General features: G+C 42.3%; 1 protein-coding gene across 2 annotated transcripts in view; it reads left to right on the forward strand.

Moving 5' to 3' along the window:
• Positions 1 to 23702, forward strand: part of SLC9A7 (solute carrier family 9, subfamily A (NHE7, cation proton antiporter 7), member 7) — a 77218-nt gene that overhangs the window by 380 nt on the left and 53136 nt on the right. The gene's annotated exons all lie outside the window — the stretch shown is intronic.

The following is a 23702-nucleotide window of genomic DNA, read 5'->3' on the forward strand; positions in this document are numbered from 1 at the left end:
GAGCGGGGCGGGGATCCGGCCCGCTGCCTCCCGGGCGGCGGCGGAGCGGTGCCCTGCGCCGAGGTGCGCCCTGCCGCCGTCCGCTGGCGCTGGAGCGGCCGCGCTGGCAGGGCACCGCGTTTCGGTACCACCCCCCTCCCCGCTGTAGGAAGCGAGCTGGCCGGCCCTACGTGGAGCAACCTGGGGCAGGGGCCCGCGCAGGTCATCGCAGGAATGATCTTTGGAGAGCGTTCTCCGAACGCCCTCACCGTGCTGTGGCGCGCGCTGCGTGGAAAGGAGCGTGTCTGAACTTCGACGCTCTGGGGTTCGCTCGCTGGCTGTCGGCGCGCCGCTGTCGCGGGCGGCCCGAGTTGGCTGGTGACCCGCTGGCTGCGGTGACACCCGAGGCAGCGCCCACAGCTCGTCTTGAGCCCGCTGGGCTGAGCCGAGTTCGTCCTCGCCAGCCCCGCTCTGCCCCGGCTCGTGGGAGCAAACGGGAAGTAAATCCCTCTGCAGAAGCCGTGTTCTCCCCTGCGTTAGTGGGGAGGATGATGCGGAGGAGCTGGGCTCTCTGCTGGTACAGTCGACGGCTGGCGCAGAAGACCGCCGGTGAGCCTGAACCCGCGGCAGAGGGTACTCGCTCCGCTGCGAACTCGCGCAGTTGTGTTTCGTGCGCAGTTTGCTACGCGGAGCATAAACAGTTGTGATGAGGAGCAGCCATCCGTTTAAAAAATGATTTGTCTGCCGGTGATTGGCTACTGCCATCGCGCTGGGGGCACTTCTTCTCCTTCGTGAGCTGAATCGATTTCTGCTGAACGGTGTGAAACACCTGCCCGATGTCAGTCGGGATAAGCACGTTGAGGGTAGCCACAGATGAGAAATTCGGCCCTCAAGGGGAGGGGGAAAGTGAAGCGTTTCCTCCCTGATGAGTACTACTGCACTTGAGAGCTCTGTGATAGCTTGCAAAGCAGTGGAATTTTCCTCTGCTGATGCTTCTCTTAAACCATCCCAATTTGCTCTTAGTCACTGATCTCTTTGCTGCATTGCTGTGTATTTCACATATGCTTGTTGCTGAAAACTGACAAATTAATGATTGGGCATGTAAGGAAGTTATGCACTAGCATGATAATGCTTAGCAGCTGAATAATGCTCAGGAGATGGTAGATTAACTGTGTATGTGCTGATTGGAAGAGATGGGGTAAGGTTCTTTTGAAGATGTTGTTTAGATATTACCCTGGTGCTGCTGTCGCCTTCACGAAGTTCTTTTCTGTTTTAAGATCATTTCAGTGATTTGCATAGTTTACTTTGTGGTGGAAATCTTGTGTATGTGGGAGTACTAATGTATGCAATACAAGTACCAGGGCATCAAGGGCATCTGGGTATGCATTTTGAGCTGTGTGAGAAATAAGAAATAATTCAACTGGAAAACTTCTGCCTCTCCTTGCACTGAAACTAGCTTACTCTAACATCCAGTTCCTGATCCCTGAAATGGATGCTAGAAGCCCAATTTGATGTACAAGTGCTGGTAACCTGTCTTAGGAAAGACACTACGCTATAGCCCTTTCTGCACCACAGGCAGCACTGCTGAAAGAATGATTGGTTCAAACCATTGCATGTTCTTGGTGTGCCCTCATTTAAATCATTTTGTTTTCATAGATACTTTCTCAATATCCCCACTTTCTAGATGAGCCCCTTTAGTATAATAACAAAATACATGCTCTTCTCCCACCCAGGCAAAATGACTCTTGCCATGTCATGGCAAACATCTGAGGAAACACATTTAGCAAGTTCAGTTCCTTTCTAACACTGTTAGCCTTCATGCTGGTAAAGCTTCACTGAGGCCTGGCTTCACTTAAGTATTTTGCAGACTTCCTTCAGAGCAAAGAAAAAAAACATCACAAGTGTCATAGTAACTGTCTGTTATACTTCTGATAACCAGGCTTTATTCTTCAAATAGCAGTTTCTCCTCTTCCTTCTTTGTCATTTAAAGGATAGTGGTTAAATTGAGAGATGGATTTCTATTTTGCTGTTAATTTGGTATCTGAGAAATGCATGTTTTCCAAACTGTGTATTTAAAATGCATATATTTGATCAGTCTGACTTACACACAAAATTATATGGCAGTGTTTTAACCAAAGAGTTTGTAGTCCTAAAACCACAAGCATCTAGAATGAAACAGTTTTGGGTGTGTAGGTACTCTCATAAGGATGTATTTCATAATATATTATTGGTGTAGGCCCCAAACTCTGCACACTAGGTAGCTTTCACATGGTTTTATGGTCAGGTCTATAGCACTTGTACCATTTGTGTTGAGTTTTTCCGACAGAAAAATCAAAGTATTTCTATCACAGCAGTTTTCGTTGCTACCTGGGTAAGTGGCTTTCATTTACGGAGGTAGTAAGCTAGCACTTCAGTGCTGATTAATTTTTATCATGGAGAAAATGACCTAGGAAAAACTGTCTTGTTGCACCTAAAAGCCCTTCAAAACTGTTGGTTTCAAAATGATGAATCTTTGGATGATTGTATTAGGTGAAATACATGTTTGACCTGGGCTAGTTAGAACTCCAGGTCTTGACAGTTGCTTGGTTCTTTTGCTCTTTAAGAAGAGGTGATGGAGCTGGATTTCTTTTTTTCTTATCTAGCCATGTTAATTTACAGTAATGTGCAGTGAGGCCTCTTCCCTTTAGCACAGTAGGAATCAGGTGGCACAACACTCGCTTGAAATGGTGAGCGGAGAAGCTGCCTCCAGCCAGAGCTTTAACCAACACTTCTCACTTTATCTTTTCTGAGAATCCAGACACAAGCACATCCTGTTCTACTGTCATGTCTCTGCTGTTGATTTGATCATGTTTCTATTAAAGGCAGCATGTGTTTTACCTGGCTAAAAAGACCTGTGGCCCAAGTACTGCTGGTGCTGCCAAAGTCTGCATTTCTTCCAGACTTTGAGTAGCATGTTTTCTGCTGCCCACTGAATGAGAGGCATCTGTCATACCTGACAGTTTCAGTGTGGTTGTCTAATTACCCAGCCCTCAACAGAACAAAGGCTACTGCCACATCCAGATTTGCTGTGGTTTAGATAACTTCATCATGCTAGCTGCTTCAATTGAAGATTAAAAAGTCATTAAAATCATTACGTAGTCTTTCCATGTTTCTTATTTCCTGTGTTGTCACTGTCTCTTCAACAGGCAGTTGCTGCTTGTCTGTCTGTATTATTCTGATGTGTTAAATATCTTTCTCTGGAAACATCTGTTAAGATGTGAAATAACATGAGGTTTACATGAGTGTTTAATGACTTACAGTGGTGCTTTTTTTTTTGTGATGTGCCGCTTAAAATCTTATTTTTGATGAAGCAACATGAAAGTTACAGACCTCAGCTGCACATGCTAGATCTGGCAATTGTGTACGTGAAAGAGGAAGGGACCTAACTTTTTTTGAACATCTTAAAATACTTTGCACCTAAAGCTGCAGGTTCAGGTACAATGCTGATTTGAATCGGTTACGTACCATGTCATCACACTGTGATTATCTGCAGGTCATACCACAAGATGCATTTGGCTTATAAAGTGCAAAATACAATTGAATTGTGGTCTTGAAACTGTAACAAGGGTGTTGCTCTGTGAAAGTTAGATACTTGCATGGGGCAAACGCTCTGCAGCTGCTCCAGCAACTGTATTACTAATGCAAATCATTACGGAGCAATTAAGAACCAAACCAAAACAAAAAACAAACCCAACCAAACAACCCACAACAGAGCAATTAAGGAATTGAGACTTTGCTGACACACGTATGCCAGCTCGTGATAGTGATCGTGATGCTCGTTTTACTTTGTGCTGGTCTGAGTCCCAAGGGTAAAGTGTTCTGAGCTGTTTTTCCTGAAGAGGTTCAGCTCTGTGTTTGGCAGGTTTCCTTGCTCTCTGCCGAGTAGCCTCCCCGTGTGGTAGGGAGCCACAGGACATGGACATCTTGAGAGCCTGGGGAAGAGCTTAAGGATGGGAAGTGATGGTGGCTCCCCAGCACTCTGCTCTTTAGGAAGCAGCTGTCTGGATATGTAGGTGTGTCCCAGCAGATCCAGTGGTATCACTCCCATTAGGCAGTTAGTTTGTCCCTTTCATAAGTGATAATTTGGGTAACTGGCAACCCACACATCAGCACATGTGTCAGTCCTACCAGGTACCTTCTTGACTGCGGAGTTGTTGGAACTGCCTGCGGGCTGCACAGGAGGTAAAAGCGCTGGAGGTAAAAGTAAAAGCAAACCCGGACTTGGGTACAGAGAAATAAAAACAATATATGAAGAGGTGTATGAAACCTCTATTACCCTTTGTGGATCACAAATGAGAGATATGAGGTAAATGATCAGGATAAAAGTATCAGATTTATTCTGAAATAATCTGTATCAGATGAAGTTTTTGTATCCACAAAGTAGATACAGAAAAAGCCTATTTTTATCTCATCTGGCTGCAGTGCTCTCTATTACAATTCTAGTCTCTATGCATGTTAGAGATTACCTAATGCATCTCCATGTCCATTGAAATAATGGCAGTGTTGGTGTTTAATAAGCCACTTTTACACAAGCATTCTAATACTAGTTTTAGGAGCATAACTGAGCACCCAGTTTTGAGAACATTATCCTTTCTCTGGCAACCTGCATGTTCCTATTGGATATTCTTTTAAATCACTTGGTTACAGGCTTTCAAAGTGAGTCTTGCTCAATTTCTTGGGTGATCAGGACATTTTAATTGTATTGCAAATCTTGTCTCTGAGCTTGTTTTGTGGCCTGCAACTGAATGGAACTTAAAATTTTATCTTGTGAGAGATTGTGGAAGAAATGCTTTATCTCTGTTATTAACCTACCTGTATTTTAGATTTGCTCTTCAGGTGGGGTAGTTGGATAGCTTATACATTGCTAATGTTTCTGAAATGTCTTTGGAGTACAATTCAGCTGTAGTCCTCAGAGTAGTGGGGGGGGGGGTTGTTTTGGGGGTTTGGGGTTTTTTTTTTGGGGGGGGCCAGGGGTTTTAATAGCAATTAAGATAAGTCAGTTCATTTTTATGTTTGTTAACTTTAGCTTCATGAGATGTCCTATCAAATAAGCACCGGAGTACCCTTCTAATCACTGGCATGAGCCAAAGAAGAGAGAAATGGCAACCCTGGATTTTCTTTATGTGAGGAAGCCTTTGGTGACATAACTGGCTGTTAAAGCTGGTACTGCTCTACAACACCGCATGGTTGGTTGTAAGAACCAGGTGGAGGCTGAAGGGAAAGGTGGTCCTTTGCATATACTGTAATTTTCATCTGAATTAGAAAGTTATCACAAACAGATGCCAGTTCTGTAATATTGCAGAGCTGACACACATGGCTGCCTTCTGCTCCTGCATGCGTGCTCAATGACTGGTTGTGTTTGGTAGGAGTGTGCTGAACTGAGGGTAGGTAACCTGATGTCTGGTACACAAGCTTGTTGTCAGACAGTGAGGTGGTTCTGCAGCGCAGGACGGGTTAGTGTGGCTCTTGTCTGGGCCCTGTAGGAGCCTGAGGCTTTTCTTAGTCCGCTTCAGAAGATTTTTATTTTTATTTCCAACCATTTCCATTTTTTCTTTGCTACCTTGCAATAGAAATATGACTCTACACAAGTCCCCCAGGGAATCTCCCTAAAATAACCTAAGGACTGAGCTCCTCTGTAGATGTAGAGCATCTGCAGCTACGCCAGTAGCTTCTGCTCTTGGTGCAGGTGGGAAGACTGAAAAGGGGACAGTGAGGGAGTATTTAAAGCTGTCAAGTCCTACAGGATGTCCAAAGCTGCTTCTTGAGTGCTGATGGTGTCCACATCTCAATGCTGCTCTACTCAGTCACTGGGGCTCTATGTTTTGGGAGAAGGTGGATGGTACAGATCAGGTCTTGGTTTTCAGGTGTCTCCTTTCCTTTTGGTATGTTAAGCCTTTGTTTTATGGATGATCATAGAAGGGTAATAAGGAGCATTTCCTTGGCTATGTTAACAAAAATCTGTGTAGCAACTGGCCCATAATCTTATCTCTGGGTTTCACAATACTGCATTGGCTTATACCTTATGCAAAACAGAATGAACAATTCAGACATTGTTCTTTCTGATATTTAATTAAAAAAGAGTTGTGCTGGACTGAAGTGCTTTTAGCTGTGCCTTCCCTTGTGTTGTGTCTCTTATAGACCTTTTTCGCTTTGTGTGCTATAGAAAGACCAGAGCATCTTAACACTGAAGTCACCTTCTGCCCCAAGCAATTAGCCACGCAGCAGGGTGCTTTTGGAATTACCTGTGGTTCGTTTGTACAACCAGTCCTGGGCAGCATTTAGGTGCAGGAGTGCAACCTGTGAAATGCTTTTCTAAACTATTGTGTGTCCTGGGCTCGCTAACAGAGGTGAAACTCTGAAGACTTCTGCTGTGTGTGCTCTCAGCTCCTGCTGTCAGCAAGGTTGGTACAACTGGAAACAGGCAGAAGCCTTACCTCTGACTTGCTGGGGCCCAAACTCCCTTCTCGGGGAACTGGCCTTGCCTCCAGGCCAGATGGTTTCCTGCAGCACACCCAGATAGCTCGAAGTGGTGATGGGAGGGCTCAATTCCCTGTGACAGAAAAGTGTCATCATTCAGCTAGTAATGTTCCCCCTTGTGTCCTCTGTCCCCACAAACCTCACTTTGTGGGTATATAGTAGCCCTTTTTCCCTATCCTTCTGAAAGTTGGCCTCCCCATCCCAACCTACTCTGTAGGGTAGCTCAAGACACCATCTTAGAGTTGGATGAAAACTTTCCCTTGCCTCTGGTAGGGAGATATTTCCACCTGCATACCCTGCTATCTGAAGAACCATTCTCTCTATTAGGTAGAGGTGGCGGTATCTACCTCCCTACTGATCTAGAAACCAGAAATCTGAAGCAGGAACCACAGGTCAGCCATCATTTAAAGGGGGGAAAAAAAAAAAAAGAGTAGGCCTCAGAGCTATGGTGTGTTATAGGACACCTGCTGCAGTCCAGAACTATGTATCTTGGGCTGTTAGGGGCCAGCAGTAAAAATATTTTGCAGTTCCTATCTAGTCCTTTAACAGGTGCTGTGTACCATGGATGCTCTTTCCTTGCTCACGTGCTGACTGCTGTGAGTCTGGCACTGAGCTGCTGAACTGTCCCTGTACGTTCAGGAGAGAGCCTCAGTATTTAACTCAAGGCTGTTGTTTCCACTCTGACAGCCAGAAATACCAGCTTGTAGACTTATTTTTTTTTTCAACGGGTCTTTATTTGTGACTCAGGATTAATGCTTTATTCCCACTTAAGACTGAATATAGCCTTTTTGCCCCTGCTTTAGACTAAGTAGTGTCTATATTGAAAGGATGTGATACAAGCAATTATTTTTTTAGAAGGTACTTATCTTGAAGGGGGTTTTACTAGTGTAAAAAAAATACACAGTTGTTCTCAGCAGATGAGATCTGTGTCTACCAGAGATGGGTAATTTAGCTCAAACGCACTGCTTTTTTTTTTACCCCCTATTAAAAAGCACTTCAGCCTGCAATTAACTGAGTGTGAAGGGAGAAAAGAGAAATGGTATAAAACTGCCTTTTTTTTTTTTTTTTTAATGCCCTGAAATCAGACAATTCAGTTTAGAAGTGCCTAAAGGCCCTTGAAAGCTATGGTGGAAGAAGCTGGGTTTTTTTCATCAGGGAGAAATAGTTGAAGGCTCCCCCTCAATTACAGTAGAGGAGTTGAACTGTTCTCTGAGCCAGGGGAGGTATGTGGTTTCTGTTCTTTCTTCCTGGCTTCAGTATTTCATGTTCATTTTCAAAGGCTGGGTTTAAGCTCTGCACTTCTCTTGATAGAGCTGTATGTGTGAATGATGTGTGGAAAAAGATCGCACCCCTACCTGGTAGGTCTATCCTGGCAAAGCTCTTGTGGGTGCAGCGCTGCTGCCAGAAGGTGTTAGTGGGTTTACCTGCACCGCTACCCCGGATGGCCCAGCAGCGGGGTAGCTCTGCTGCTGCTGGAGGGTCCTGCCTGCAAAGCCACGCTGGTGGGCCTTGCAGGTCTGCTATAGTTTGGGCTGCTTCTCCACAGACGCCATTTTCTCTGCTTGCAGGGTTTTCAAACTACCTCCGCCCTGTTGAAATAGGTTTTAAAGGTAGCTGTGGACCTGGTGAAATACCTGGTGCAAAATTTAAGTGCACATAATGAGTGTATTACTAGTTCCTCCGCTGTTACCTTGTAAGCCCCTTGGAGGGGGGGTCTGGACAGCAGAGCTGTGGGTCTGACGGGCATCTTGGTGTGCTGGCTTTGTGGAAATGTTTAAATGACGTGGTGTGCTTATTCTGAATGCCATGCCTCTCCATAGTTGTCTTCGCTTCTCACTTACACTTAAAAAAATAATTAGTACTGAGGAGATTTATTTTAAGCGGGTGCTCTTTGATTTGTTCTCCTGCTCTTTCGTTATGAAGTTGGGGGACTATTCTTAACAAAAAAAAGGGTGGAAACAAGAGAGCACTGTATAAATATATTCTAAAATGCAATTAACTTGTCTGTGCGTAAGATGACAGTCTTCAATGTGCTGGCTGTGTGTGGATGTGCGGTGTATGCACCTGCAACTCTTACCATCAGTAGCTAGCTGAAGACAAAGCTGCTCGTGTGGCTTGGTGTGTCCCCTACATGTGAGGTTCTTCCCTGTGTTGGCTCTGCAGCAGGGCACGCTGTGGCCATGCTCGGTACCAACACACTGGGAGTGTAGTCATTGCTTCTGAGGCTCGGATGCTATCCCATTAATTCAAGAATTGGATTAAATATGAAAACTGCTGTTAACCTTTGTCAGTGCTTTGAATATGACATACTAATAGAAAGATGTTATAACTGATGATGGTTTAAAAAATGTCAAGTGTCCCACAAGGATATGATTAACTTTTGATTGGTATTCTTTGAATCCATTAGAATGGATACTATCTGTTTCCACACTAATTCTGAGAAATTATTTTTTTCCCCCCACTTCTTAGCACTTGATATCAAGTCCTTCAGTAGTGAAAGGGGACCTGCATTTTAAGTGTCACATGCCTCTCTGCTGTTGTTTTACTGCTGCACAATCCTTCCTATTTGCTCTTTCCTTCACATCAGTCTTCATTGTGCTTACTGATTCTGTAATGGCCTTTCTCCTGGGAATAGTGTCCTTATCCATGAGACAGCTTGACTGTTCTTCCTTAAATTGCCGCCTTAGTGAGTGAATTGTTAGTGTTTAGCCCCAGAATTCACCCTCTCCTGCAGCTAGAGAGCTTGCTTTTCAGCCTTTGCTGAACATACAAGTCACCTGCTATGGAGTTGGATACATGCCCCATCCAAAACTCTGCTGAGGTTGGAGATCATGTATTTACATTCCCTGTACACCCAGCACCATTATTTGCAGTGTTAGTATCTGGCTGGTTTTGTAGGTGAATTGCAAACTCTATTTTTATACACTGTGAAACATTTAAAAAAAATTTACATTTGGAGAAGTAGAGGCTTCATCTGGGCATGTTTGAAGTGATCTGGGTTGGCTTTTTCATATAATGGCAATCATCAGACCTAACTGGGTTCTATCTAATTGATGCTGTATTTGCTTGTCTGTGTATGAGCAATGAAGTTGATAACCTAAAGTGGTTGAGACAGAGAGAGAATACAATTCATGCTTTATTTGTGTTTGCCAGTAGATAGCATATTTAAACTTGTTATTCTTGGCCTGAAACACCAATTTATTCCAGCTGGCTTTTAGCTTTGCTATGTAATTGACTCTTTCTAAGTAGCCTTTAGGAGTTGGACTCAGTAGAGGAGTTTGAACTGGCACATGTAGAGATCTCCTTGACTGGTTGGGAGGGATGTGCCACCTGAGGTGGAGGGGGCATTCAAAGGAGGTGTGAAGCACTGTGTGGAGTTGGCATCACCAACTACGCTGCAGTTCTGCAATATCTTGAAAATACAGGAATAACCATGGAGGAAAAAAACTTATGTAAAGGCTTATTCCTGATTGTTTCTCCTGGATTATCTTTGATTTTCTAGTTCAATATTATGTAATCTTGTATGTTAAGAGCAGCGGAGGGTGACTGTATGTGACCTTCCACAGGCATATCTGGCAAGATTGCCTGTAGCATCCTTTGCTGGCTCACAGAATTGAAGTGGACACTTCTGCTTGTTTAGCTTGGCTTGAAGCTTTATACTTTGGCAGTCGTGACTGCTGCATAGCACAAAAGGTACAGTTTTGTCATACCTATCTGCAATATTAGTGTCTTGCAGGGAGCATATTCCCACCAGACACTGTTTACAGTGAATAGCTCTCAGAAGGAGGTGAGTATTTTGAAGACATAATGGTGTGAGTGAAGTAGCCTGAACTCAGGAATAGACTTTCATATGGGTAGCTGAGTGCCAGTACAACGTTTCAGCCTAACCATTCTTGCTTTTTATCTCTGCATGGCAGTATATCTAACTTGGCAAATGTTTTGTTTCTGAAGTTGATTTTTATCTCTAGAAACTTTTAACCTTCTTTCAACCATGTTCACGTGATTTAGAGCAACGTGTTTATCTGCTCAAACCCAGACATGTTCTTCAGACTTCAGAAGCTTGAATAGAGGGATTGTGCTTCTGTATTAGGTTTAATTTTTCTCTGAAATTCTGACTTGCCAAGTTCTCGGGGAGTTTGCTGCTCCCAAATCTCACTCTCTCAGAGAAGGAGCCTCCTTAGAACACACACAGATTTCTTGAGCTTCCAAAAACTCCAGTGGGTGACCATTCTCCTAATGATTTTTTTACAGAGATTCATGGATATAAAATTAATCTTTTCCACAGCACTGCATGACTGAAGAGCTAGTGAGTGGTTTCCTGCTGGTGACCTGCTTGTTAAGCTGTAGTAACTAAATATAATTGCAGCATACTCAGTTTTTACGTGTGCCTGCATGAAACAGAAATGTCAACATAGATATCTTGGTGATACCTAGTACTTGATTATATTCCCCTTCTCCATATATTAGCCTCAGAGAACCATAAAAAGAGTTTATTGCTCTTACTGGCAAATGATGGAGTATTTATTTCAACATTTTCCGTTTTCAACTCTTGGTTGTGGGATCTCTTCCAAAATGTAAAACATAGGACTGTTATATTTCTTGTTCTCTGTACTTCAGACACAAATACCTAATCTTCTCATTGCATCAGGTGATTATGATGTCAGATACGTGTTTTGTCAACCCTAATTAGGGATAGAGGAAACTTTGCGTTGCTCATTGTGTGTACGTATGACAGAGCCCCTCTCATGAAGACTGGTAGGTTGGGGCAGGAGGTGTAAGCACAATCTACTTTGTGTTTATGAGCACTTTCTTCTTAGCCTGTTGAAGCTAAGCCTCCCTCCCCCATCAGGGCCTTAATCTTTTAGGTGCTGCTTAAACTTATGTTCTTAAAAGCACAAACAAAACAAAAAACCGCCTCTGAAGCATTTGGTTTTCTACACTCACTGGCCAGTCATAGGTTCTCTTTTATCTGTTACCAGATCACAAGCTGTTTTTCTGCATTAGGTGCTACCTCTACCATAGTTCCAAGAGAAACTAGGGACTCCCAAAAATTTGGAGGATGATGTCCATATGAATTTTGGTAGCCTTCTATCCCTCTTATTTCTTCATACATGAAGTGCTGACACAGATACAGATAAATGTTGCCCTCCAATGGTTCCTGTGGGTTTGACTATTCTTTTCTGGTCTTGTCTTTTAGCTCTCCTGAAAGAAGTACTATACTTATTCGGCCTGCCTGCTTTTTTGTGGGAATCGCCTAAGACTCTTTCCTTGTCAGTTCTCTGCTTCTCCCCAAAGTACATCCAATAGCTTAAATTAATGCCAGTTTCCTGAGCACTGCTGAAATGATCTATACCTTGTTTTCACCTGTGAGCTGTTTAAGCTGTGCAGGTTCTTTCTAGGTAACATATATGTAAGATATTAATTCCTATCTCTACACAACTACAATCCAGGCTTTCATTGCAACATTGACTCCTTCAGCGTTTTGTTTTGCAAAGCATGGGCGAAGAATTGTGTTCAGATCAAACTTTTGCTGTTTGTGTTATAAGTAACTTTTTCCTTGACCCTCTCTTGCTTTGTTGCCGTGTTTTCAGCTGTCCGCCTGGTTCTGTGGGTATTGTTTTAGATGTTTTTAATTAATGCTATATGAATCTGGTTTTGTGAAGTGAAAGGTAAAGATGCCACTGTCTCTAGGAATATTTAATTATAACAAGAATTAAACTAATGGTATTTAACTTGGTGATAGGCTGTGTCAGAAGCAAGACCTACTTTTCAGTCCTTGGACTTCCAAAGAAGGCTTAAAGTTTGACTTGTTGGCAAAGTACAGATTGCTCAGCTATAAGAAGAAAACTTGGACCATTGATGACTATTTACAACCAGGGTTATGCTATAGAATTTTCTTGGAATGGCAAGTGAGGAAGTTGACTCGATTTGTAACACTAGATTGTAACAAATGTGTAAAAAATAGTCTTTTAGTGAATCTAATCTTCTGAGATCTTCAGAACCCTTCATTGCAGAAAAGGGCAATGCTTAAGAACAAAAGTTGGCAGCTTTTGCAATGATGGCAAAGTGCCAGAATCCAAACAATACAATATCTGCATGGTGTTTTCTGGACAATTTGATCCTTGAACTGGTCACATTTCTGACCCACATGTGTGCACCCACATACAACATGCATGCCTCAGAGTTCAATTACTTGCTTTCCAGAATAGCCTGTTCTTGTGTAATACTCTCTATCTGAGCACAGAGACAGTTTTCTGATGCTTCACTTGATTGGAAACAGTATTTCTTTTGCATTTGATTTTTGTGTAGAAAAAACACCATTTTACATGTGGAGATTTTTTTTTTTCCTAATGACACCAGAAAAACTTGTCAACTAAAGAAACTTAGGTCCTTTCTTTCTATTGTCCTGAAACATAAACTGAGTGTCTATTGTACGGAGAACATAAAACATTTATGAATCATATACTGAAGTAAGTGTATGATCAACAGTGATCTGATGCACCTTAAGTAATTGTTAGGTATACTCCTAATTTTGACAGTTCTTACTACAGATTATTTACTTGTACATTGTATTTGCCTTACTGGTTGAGAAACTTGAAATAGCAGCTTGTTGACAAATAGGGATTTATGGGAAGTTGTGAGTAGGCGGGGTTTTTACGTGGTTCAGAGGCGGTGGGCTGATTTGACCAGGAGGGTGTTCTGGGACTGGTAAAAAAGACTGGGAAGATCTTACTGATTCCTATTAGCACCTGTTTGCCAGAGGTCCATTCTGTAATGCTGGGCTTCAGAGTTAAGGAATATGAAATTGAAAACAATATCCTATTTTTAAAATGTCTGAAAAAAGCTCACTTTTGTACTGTAACTTAAACTAACCAAGTTCCATGGGCTTGAGGTTACTACTGGGATGTCATATTTGCAGGACATGTTCTGCTAGACAAGTGGTTATATTGACCAGGAAAATTTATCTATGACTTAAGGTTTGATGTGCTTGAGGATCAAGCAGTTTTGTTGTAAGCTTCAGTGAGCAGGAGATCAGCCAGTACTGAAGAAGTCACCTACCCTGACCAGAAGAAGTTGCAGAACAAATTGCTGGGGCACAGGTACCCCACGGAGAAATGCTTGGCTGAACTTTATCTGCAGAAGGAGATTTAACTAAGGAGAAGGCATCTGATTCAGTTAGGCTTATTGATATGGGCTGAGAGACTGACTATCTGGGGGGATATGAATTTTTTGTAGGGGTGACAAAAAAATGGCTGGAAAAGTAGAAGCTTTTCTGCAAGGAAGAAAAATATTCTGATTGCTGGTCTAGGCTTTTCATTGCTATACTCCTGTGCTATTTGGCAGACCTTTCTACGTAGTCTGTGGGTCACAGTCGCAGTAACCTCAAGTCTTTGAGGTGACAAATACGAAATCCTGAAAAAGAACACTTTCCCTCAGGAACTTAACTGGGGAGAGCTTCTGGCTGCGGCTAGGGCTAGGCTGTTGAGCTGTGTTGTATATGTTTACTGAAGTCAATGCAAGTTGCACCATCTCTGATGACCACAACTGTGTTGCTCAGCCCATAAAAATGTTTTTAGTCACCTGTTTACACCACTGCTTTTTCCTTTGTACTCCTACTTGCTTGGCACACCTAGCACACCTGAAGGGATGGTGTGATAGCGGGGAGCAGGGGAATAGTTGGGCTACTGCTGCTCATCAGCCTAAAGTTAGGATCCAATTCTCCTCACAATGCTTCATACCTATTTATGTGGGATGAAAAAAAAAAAGTGTGTGTATGTATTTACAGATCCATGAAATACCATATTAGCATCCAAGCATTGTAAAGCCTTAATAATTTTTGCCTCTTAAAGATGGAAAATAGTACTGGATATGAAGTACACAACAGGAAAGGTTTGCTCAAGGGCTGCTTGGGAAGCTCGCTGCTGAATTTGGGTCATGAGTTGTGATTCTGTCCTTACCCAGTGATTTCCACCAGCATCGTCTCTTCTGTTCAGGGAAAAGCAGAACCCTCCACCGTGATGCAGTTGGTCTGTGCACACTCTTTGCTGATGTAATAATCATACAGGCCCCCAATTAAACACAATCTGACTTTACATTCCTTAACTGTGCCTGTAACGTGTCCATGATTTTTGCTTTATAGCAGCCGTGCAAAGCAGGCAGGCTGCCATGTCCCTTATTGGCGAAGTGCAAGTGCTACAGAGCCTGCAGGTGCTGGAGTGCCCCTTCCCCACTGCTGAGTCTTAACCTGGCCTGGAGGCATGTGAGTGACTTCTTGTGCCTTTTGTTCTAGCCAACAAGGACAGCTGATTTTTTTTTTTTTTTTTTGATGGGTGTCTGAGTATTGGTAAGATAGTTAGCAGGGGGGTTTCCTGGGCTTTTTGTGGTGTTTTTGATGCTTGCCACAAGTATCTTAGTGCACTGTGTGCATTACTCATCTTGTAAGATCCACTCAGTCCTTTATTTCTGTTTGATTTGGTGCAAGATTTTTAATTACTGTTGTGACAGGAGAATTGTGGCACACCTTGTTAAATTTCAGTTGAATTTAATGATATATCTTCCACTTAGACTGCTGGAAAAGATGATCTTTTGCTCAGAGAGTAACCAAAGCTGAACCCAGTGCTCGAAGCAAATCTTTTAGTAGTGCCCAGTCATTATGCTGGTTTCTGAATGTGTAGAATTTATACATTTAATGATACTACCTGCCAGTTTTTTTTATTGTTACATTTGTGGTCTAAAACTTGGCTGACTGCAGTCTGATGAGTGTTTTCCCAGTGATCTGGCTGTTAAGTCTGTCAGCGTTTAGCATGAGTAACTGGGCACATCTTTTGTCTATGCTTTGCTATTATAACAATCCAGAAGGTGACAATTTCTCATGCACCCATGTCCTGGTTTTGGCTGGGATAGAGTTAATTTTCTCTCTAGTAGCTGGTACAGTGTTGTGTTCTGGATTTAGTATGAGAATAATGTTGATAACACACTAATGTTTTCAGTTGTTGCTAAGCAGTGTTTAGACTAAGTCAAGGATTTTTCAGCTTCTCCTGCCCAGCCAGCAAGAAGGCTGGAGGGGCACAAGAAGTTGGGAGGGGACACAGCCAGGGCAGCTGACCCAAACTGGCCAAAAGGGTATTCCATACTCTGTGATGTCATGGCCAGTATATAAACTGGAGGGAGCTGGCCTGGGGGGGATCGCTGCTCGGGAACTAACTGGGCGTTTGTCGGCGAGTGGTGAGCAATTGCATTGTGCATCACTTGTGTTATATATTCCAATCCTTTTATTATTATTTTCATTTTATTATTGTTATTATTATCAGTATTAGTTTCTTCCTTTCTGTTCTGTTAAACTGTTCTTATCTCAATCCACAAGTTTTACCTTTTTCCTTCTGATTCTCTCCCTCATCCCACTGGATGGGGGGAAGTGAGCGAGTGGCTGTGTGGTGTTTAGTTGCTGGCTGGGGTTAAACCATGACAACCCACCTGGATCATCTAATAACCTGAAATGTTATGGTAACAGTGATAATGCTGTACTTGTCCTCAAAGTTCTGCAGTCCCTTCTGAAATGTTATGGTTATTTATGCCAGAAGAAAATGATAGGCTAAATAGTCTACTTGCTTCCTTCTACTTCTACTTAGCTCCGATCCCAAAACTGATCCTGTATTCCTGTGGATCTAATAGCTAGGTAACACTTTACTGTAAGGAGCAGTTATCTAATTTGATCTTCCATTTATTGTTGCTTAACCTGCTCATTTCGTAACAAGTCCTCTTGCTTAAATTGATATATTGTGTTAAAAGCTTTGCAATAAAGATGCAATGAATGTGTGCTTACTGGGTTGCATTATCTATTGTGTAATCTATTTTTAGAATTTGGGAGGCAATTTTTTTTATTCACATTGGGCTATAGCAAAAGCACTGTGCAGCTGGTTTGCCTGCTACTGAGGGAAGGCTTGCTGAAGCGCTAGTTCTCTCAAGCTCCTTGGCATGAATAGGCATCGCAGCAGTAATTTTTCTTTTCTCAAGAACTACTTTAATTGCTGTAGCTTCAGAACTTACCATTTGCAGGAGCTGATGTGAACATACTTTTTGTACAGAACCAGCAGAATGCACCACAGTGCCTGCAACAGTGTTTCAGCATATCCATAACCTCGGTTTATTTTTGTCATTCGTTCTTTCTGTGAGTTATTGATTTCCTAGACACAAAGGAGTCGGAAAAGGTAGTCTTTCTGTGTATTTGGGAGGGAGGGTGCTGCAAAACAACTTCATTTATGCAGAAGCACTTTGCAGCTTTTGAAATACAGCATCTGAATGATGTAGTGCTTCATAAACTCTTTTTGACTCAATTTCCACCATTTTCCTGTTTTATTTTGAAGAGTGTGTACGATTTGTTGCTGACCATTGTACAGATCAGCAAATCTTCAGTGCGTGCTCTGAAAGCTTGTTATTTTCTTTGGATGGATTTTCATTATGGCCCTATCGCTGTTCTTTACAATCTAAAGAAAGCCTGCATTCATAAGGATTACTGCATCTGCGAAGGATGAAGAATAAGTAGGAATGATGAACTCCAGTGGTCGTGAATGGATGGATTGTCCTGGGCATTTGTTCAGTTGTCAGTATATTGTGAAGTATTTGGTCTGGCAAAAAATGTTAGCTTTGGGTAACATACTCATTTTATTAAAAGCACAGTAGAGTATTCAGAGAGAGTGTATTCCAAGACAGCATGTGATGTGCTAGTGTATCTCTTTTCTTAAGTGTGATTGATTTATTTATTTCTCACTAAAAGCTTGTAACTTTAGATTTTAATTCTACTTTCCATCACTAGCTGCACTTGTCTTATCAGACAAGTCTTATTAAAAAGGTACTTGCAATTCCGAGCGGGATGCTGCATTGTGTTATGCCAGGAGCACTGAAGAAGGAAGACCTTGCTGTACTGGCTGAAGACCAGAGCTGATTCTGGAGTCTGAAATGTTCCCTGTGTTCACAAATATAAATAGTACTGTGGTCAAGAGTTGCGTGCCTTAGATTCTGCCTTGCCCCTGTTGTGGTGAGTGGTAGTAAATGCAAGTTTTTTCCATGGTGTTCTGATAAAGCACTTCAGTGCTTCTATCCTCAGTGATACTAGTCTCTTCTAAATACAGTGTTAATCAGAAGTAAATGGTCACCGGGCAGTTGCTGTACTCCTAGGTAGCATGCAGCACTTTGCAATGCTCCAGTGCAAGAGCAACTAAATAACATCTCTTGTTACCTGTTTGCTCTTCATAGAACAACGTGGTTCAACTACAACTGACCCTTTAAATAGATAAAACATTAGACAGCTAGTACAATGTCAATTAAAATAAAGAATTAGAATGAAACTGTTTGGTAAAGCGTTTTGCAGTACCTAGTGTGTACCTAGTGTGCCTGGCAGTGACTGTGCAGATCAGTAACAGATATGTCTCTTGTGACTGACTGGAGTTTCTCATTCCATTGGTACTAGCTGGTTTAGCAACTGCACAAACCAAATATAAAGCCTGTTAATACTGTATAAAAAAATAGAACACTTATGTGAGTGTTATTTATTGCACATGGTATTAATATTCTGATCTGAAGAAGGTTTTCTTGCCTTTGAGTTTTCACTATGGAATCTGTTCTGGTTGAGTCAAAAAGTAAACCCAGGGACATTCATACAGCTACTGAAGTGGCAAATGTTAGTGGTTAGTGGTTGTCGTGGAAACCAGGACAGTGGTACTTTCTGAAGACATCTATAGTTAAAGAGATAACCTTTCCTGAACAGTATTTTGCTAGTGACTGTTGGTTACTGTGCTGGTTTTGGCTGGGATAGAATTTTCTTCATATTAGCTAGTATGGGGCTATGGTTTGGATTTGTGTTGAGAACAGTGTTGATAATTCAGGGATGTTTTAGCTATTGCTGAGCAGTGCTCACCCAGAGCCAAGGGCTTTTCTGCTTCTCCCCCCACCCCACCAGCGAGCAGGCTGGGGGGGCACAAGGAGTTGGGAGGGGACACAGCCGGGACAGCTGACCCCAACTGACCCAAGGGAGATGCCAGACCATAGGACATCATGATCAGCAGATAAAGTTGGGGGGAGAAGAACACAATGTGGGGCTCAAAGCATTTGAGCATGGGACTCTTAATCCCAGGGTCATGGGTGCCAAAAAGGACTGTTGTGGTTTAACCCCAGCCAGCAGCTCACTCCCCCCGCACTGGGATGGGGGAGAGAATCTGAAGGGTAAAAGTGAGAAAACTCGTGGGCTGAGATAAAGACAGTTTAATAGGGAAAGCAAAAGCTGTGCACGCAAGCAAAGCAAACCAAGGAATTCATTCCCCACTTCCCATGGGCAGGCAGGTGTTCAGCCATCTCCAGGACAGCAGGGCTCCAGCGCGTGTAATGCTTACTTGGGAAGACAAACGCCATCACTCCAAATGTGCCCCCCTTCTGTCTTCCCAGCACAAGCAGGAACCACCTGAACCAATGCAGAACAAGCCTTACAAGAACCGGTGCAAGTGCAGCAGTGACCCGACCTGAGCTGGCTTTGGTGCCCAATAACTCCACGCAACACACCACCTCTCCTGTCCTGAGTGACCACCGTAACAGATGGAGCCCAAAGTCCTGGACTAAATGAACTCAATGGACAATTTGTGGACATTGGTGGACATTTTACAGACATTTTAGAGGGGTGGTCCATAGACTAAGGGAATGATATCTGTGTGTTATATCAAAGGATGGGAAGGGTGGTGGTGGGTAATGAGCATGTGTTGGATAGTGTGGGACCTGAGCATGGTGTAAATCATATGGAATAAAGGGTGGAGAAATTATGATGACAATAATGACAAGTATTGCATAAAGAGCATTTGAATAACAAACTAAGAGCTTGAAAACAGTAGCTATTTGAGATATATATATTTAGATGGAGGGAAGCAAGGGGGAAGAGATCTTCCCTTGATGACGACAGTGTTATACAAGCCATCTAGGTGCGTATTTTGAATATTGTTTTCTTAAGATTTTCAGTGAAATTATTTTGCACACAGTTGCCATCTTTAGCATCTTTCCTAGTAGTAGATTTGAGCACACAGTGATGTGCTTTTTTTGCAGATCTCTGCTAAAGTATGTATGTATGTTCCCTGGTTTGACAGGAATTGGTATGTCCTGACATCAGGACATCTGTGATTATTGCTGATAGAAGTTGTTAACTGAATATTTGCACTTCTTTAGGTATCAGTTGCCCAGCTGTTATCTGTCAGGCTGGATTTGTATTGCTATAGTCATGTCACAGATTTTTAATTTTTTTTTTCCATGTTTCTATTTGATAATTTTGATAGGTCACACTGAAGGAACTGGCCTGTATAGTACATTTGTACAAACTACCTTCCATGCAACTTCTGGCACAGAAAATTGAGTAACAGTGTCCAATATTACTATATCCCATGGTCATGTGGACTCCTAGGGTATTTCACCAGGTCTTTTGGAAACTGCAAAAGAAATGACTATCACACTCCAAAAGCGTACTAGACCAACCTGTGCTCTGCTTCTGTCTGCTCTAAGAAAATGCATCATCATCTTTGTGTCACTGTACCTCACCTATGCTACAGCTCTAGCTGCGCTAGCCCAACTTGTGCTTTACCTTGGCCTCAAGGATACTGTGTTTCTAGCAGTGATGAAGGTCAATATTGTTGGAGACGGAGGGTGTCCAAAACAGCAAATGACCTCATACAGTTGACTTTAAAGGTCTATTTTACTCACAGTGTTGTCTCTTCGTAGCTTCTGGAAGAGAGCTTGTATGTGGTATATGGAGCTGTTATCATGTAACACATCCCTGTAAAGTTTTCCTTCCTTCCTTCTCCTATTCTTTGAGAATATGATGCTGCTATCTGGGGGTTCACACAACCATTAAATCCTGTGATGTGTTTGCAGGGGAGTGCTATTACTCCATCTTGCAGGTCAGGAGTTGTGGCAAGGAACATGACCAAAAGCATTCACTGAATCTCTTTTAGTCATCCCTTTCTGATGCCTGCAATTGGGAATTTCTTCTCTTTACACTCCCAGATATGCTCTTATGTATCAGTGAAGCTTGGAAAGCCCACTACTCTTGCAAACCAGACCTCTAAATACTTGTTCAAGAATGCCAAGTCATGCCTCCTTGTGAAAAGTGGCTTGTGGTTGTTTGCATCACTGAGCAGCTCTTACAGACTCAAGCCTGGAGCCCAGCTCTGCAGACAGCATGGCTTCACTTTAAGGCTTTGTTACTCTTGGAAGAGACCCACCTTGCTGATACCCTTTCCAAATGTTAACAAACCGGACATGGTCCTAGTGCGTAGTAGCCTCCTGTGAGTTGTAACAAGTCCAATCTTAATCCAAGATGTGTGCTGGAATGACGCTGGAGGTTTAAGCTGTCTAACCCAGTGCAATGTTATGTTCTGCCTGCTGATTTCTGGGAGTGGAGAGCAATTTTATAAAGCAAACTGAAATGAAGTTTATTGTGCTGCATGTGCAGAGTGGGACACTTCAGTTTGCTTTAGAAAATTGTGTTCTGCACAAAAATGTGCTGTTGGAGTTAAGATAAAGTAATGGTAGCAGTAATGGAGGGAAGAGACAAGTCAGGGGATGCAGCTCCATGCAGTTTTGGTTACAGCTTCTTTGCACTTTGCTTCTTGGTGAGCGTTTTTGTCTTTGTTTCTACAGCCTGCCATCACCCAGCCTTCTTCCTCCCTCTCTGAGCTACGTCACGGAGTTCTCCCTGCTCCGGTGTCTGTGAGTTTTCTGGTGTCCCATGAGTTTGTGCTGTAGTTTTGATCAAGGTAAATGTGGAAGTCTAGGTAGATACCCAGAACTGTTTCTGATCTTTCATAAACAATGACAGAACAGTGATGGAAACATCTCTGGAGATACTCATAAGCTAATTCAGATTTTTCTTTCCAGTGTAGTAATTGATTGTCTTAACAGCTACAATACAGAGTCTTTTCTCACTATTGTCGCTTTTTTTTTTATTTCCAGAAGTCTTGACATTCTTTTTTGAATCCCCTTTTAAAAAAATTTGATGGAAGTCTTTAGTTAATCTTTCACAGCATATTTATTTTAAAGCACAGGCATTAATAAGGATAGGAGTTAAGTCTAGCAAAATAACTCATTAAAATTTTATTTGACAGAACTTGCCTTGCTTTTATGAGACATTTCTTCAGAAACTGGAACTGTGAAATGTTGTTGTTCTGACAGAAATATTTCTACTCCTTGTCTGCAAAAAATCGAGTTACTTTCATGCAAGCACAACTTTTACAAAATCTGCAGCAACATTAGGTGAGGATACCACAGAGACCACTCTGTCAGTGTTGGATTGCAAAGTCTTGAGTCTTGTTGACATCTCTGCAATTTGTCTGGCCTTAATATTTAATAAGCCTGATAACTCTGCAATCTCCGGAGTGAGAGCAGTCCTTTTAAAAACCACCTTGTGCCTTTGCTGGAGTTCTTGCCAGGCTCTTTAAATTCAGATGTGTGCTTGCAACACCATGTCTGGAGGGTAAAGCAATAATCATCAATTTTATGGCTCCATATTCTTGTTGTATTAAACTTTTAAGCAGTTTGCAGAAAGAATACTTTATATAGCACAGTAGGACCTTGGATTTGCTCCTGATCAGTGGGAACTACTGCAAGTCTCAGGTTGCCTTTTCAGGAGGGTGAGTATTAAGAGGCAAGTGACTTGGCAGAGGCCGCTTGTCCAGGCAGTGCTACAGCCTGTGTTTTCTGGTTGTCCACTTGATGCCAAGCGGCTCACTGGGACCTAGACTTTTCCAGAGGGAGCTGGTTGTTGAATGCGCAGGAGATGCATGAGAGGTGCAACCCACATCTATCAGTGAAATGACAACAGTTGAAGCTGCAGATAAAGGTCTGCTGATGTGCTAGAAAAGAGCAGCTGGGGTGGCTCCATGAAAACAAACTTTTTTTTTGTCTCCTGCCAAAAAGCATGGGGAATCTCAGGGAAATACAGTCTGAGTAAACTGATTTAGGCAGCATCTGTGAACATAAGGGCCCTTTCATTTCCAAATTTCTGATTTGAGTTCTGGTTTTGTCTTTGGAAACACAGGAGTCAATTTTCAGGATTGCTAACTGTCTGCGGGTTCCCACCAGTTGGACTTACTTGTGGAAGCAGAAAGTGTTTATCCTCTGCACCTTGTATCCCAAATTTGCTAGCTCAAGTTGGAGGCTGCTGTTGAAACAGCTGCCTTTTCTGGGTTTTGGGCATCCTAAGCAAAGAATCCAACTTCCTTCTTTCTGCAGGCCCTTAGCCAGTAGAAAGTCATGCACAAATTATTAAAGGTACTTGTCATTACATTGGCATATTTCACCTAGGAAATCCATGCTAAACATGATAACACTTTGAATTATTTTTGTGTAAGACGCTGTGAAGCTGAAATTGAAAAGCACTGTTCTAAGTTATGTGGTTTGAGAGTTTTCTAGAATTCTTCCAAAAAACTTTTCGGTTTTTAAACCCACGGAAGTGGCTTTTTTTAGGTCTCAAAAGTGGTTTTAGCAAGTAACTTTCAGCTGACATCTGAAGGAGAAAAACAAGTAATTTTTCTTTTTTTTTTCTTTTTTTTTTTTCTTTTTCCCCTGGAGGCTTGAGTCAAATTTTGATCATTTCTCTTTCTTTTCAGTTATGTATGCAAGTTGTAAATGCTTTGTAAGAACATCTCATTTTTGTCCTAATATGGCTTTAGATTTCAAATTTGAGCTTGAACTTTAGTATTAGTTTGTCACACTTAAGTTAGTGTTTATACTACAACACTGTAATTTGTTTTGTTTGCAGTTGATTGCTGATCTTTTTTCCCCACCCCTCTTGATGAACAACCTGAAAGATAAATGTGTGGGACCTCTTGCAAACTGCTCATGGCTTTTAAAAGGCAAATAGTTAAATCAGAACTTCCCCCTTCTAGGGAAGGGGACTTCCAGTGTCCACAAAAAATGAACTTAATTTATAGCACTTCTGTGGCTTTTTTAACATGAATTGTGCAAAGGAGATCCAGTGTCTGCCTGTGGGGTCTAAATGAACTCAACTCTAATACTCTGAGACATATTAAAATGTAGCTTCTGGGATATAGGAAGTATCATCTTGGGCTGAAAATACTCTGTTGGGCTGGAAGCCTCAAGCAGTGGGGTGAAAGAAAAAGTTATTTATCTTCTGACTTGGAGCTTGGAGCAGTAATGGAAGGAACAGGCAAGCCTAG

Source organism: Haliaeetus leucocephalus, unplaced genomic scaffold (genome assembly GCF_000737465.1).
Source record: "Haliaeetus leucocephalus isolate CR32 unplaced genomic scaffold, Haliaeetus_leucocephalus-4.0 Scaffold712, whole genome shotgun sequence".
NCBI lineage: Eukaryota > Metazoa > Chordata > Aves > Accipitriformes > Accipitridae > Haliaeetus > Haliaeetus leucocephalus.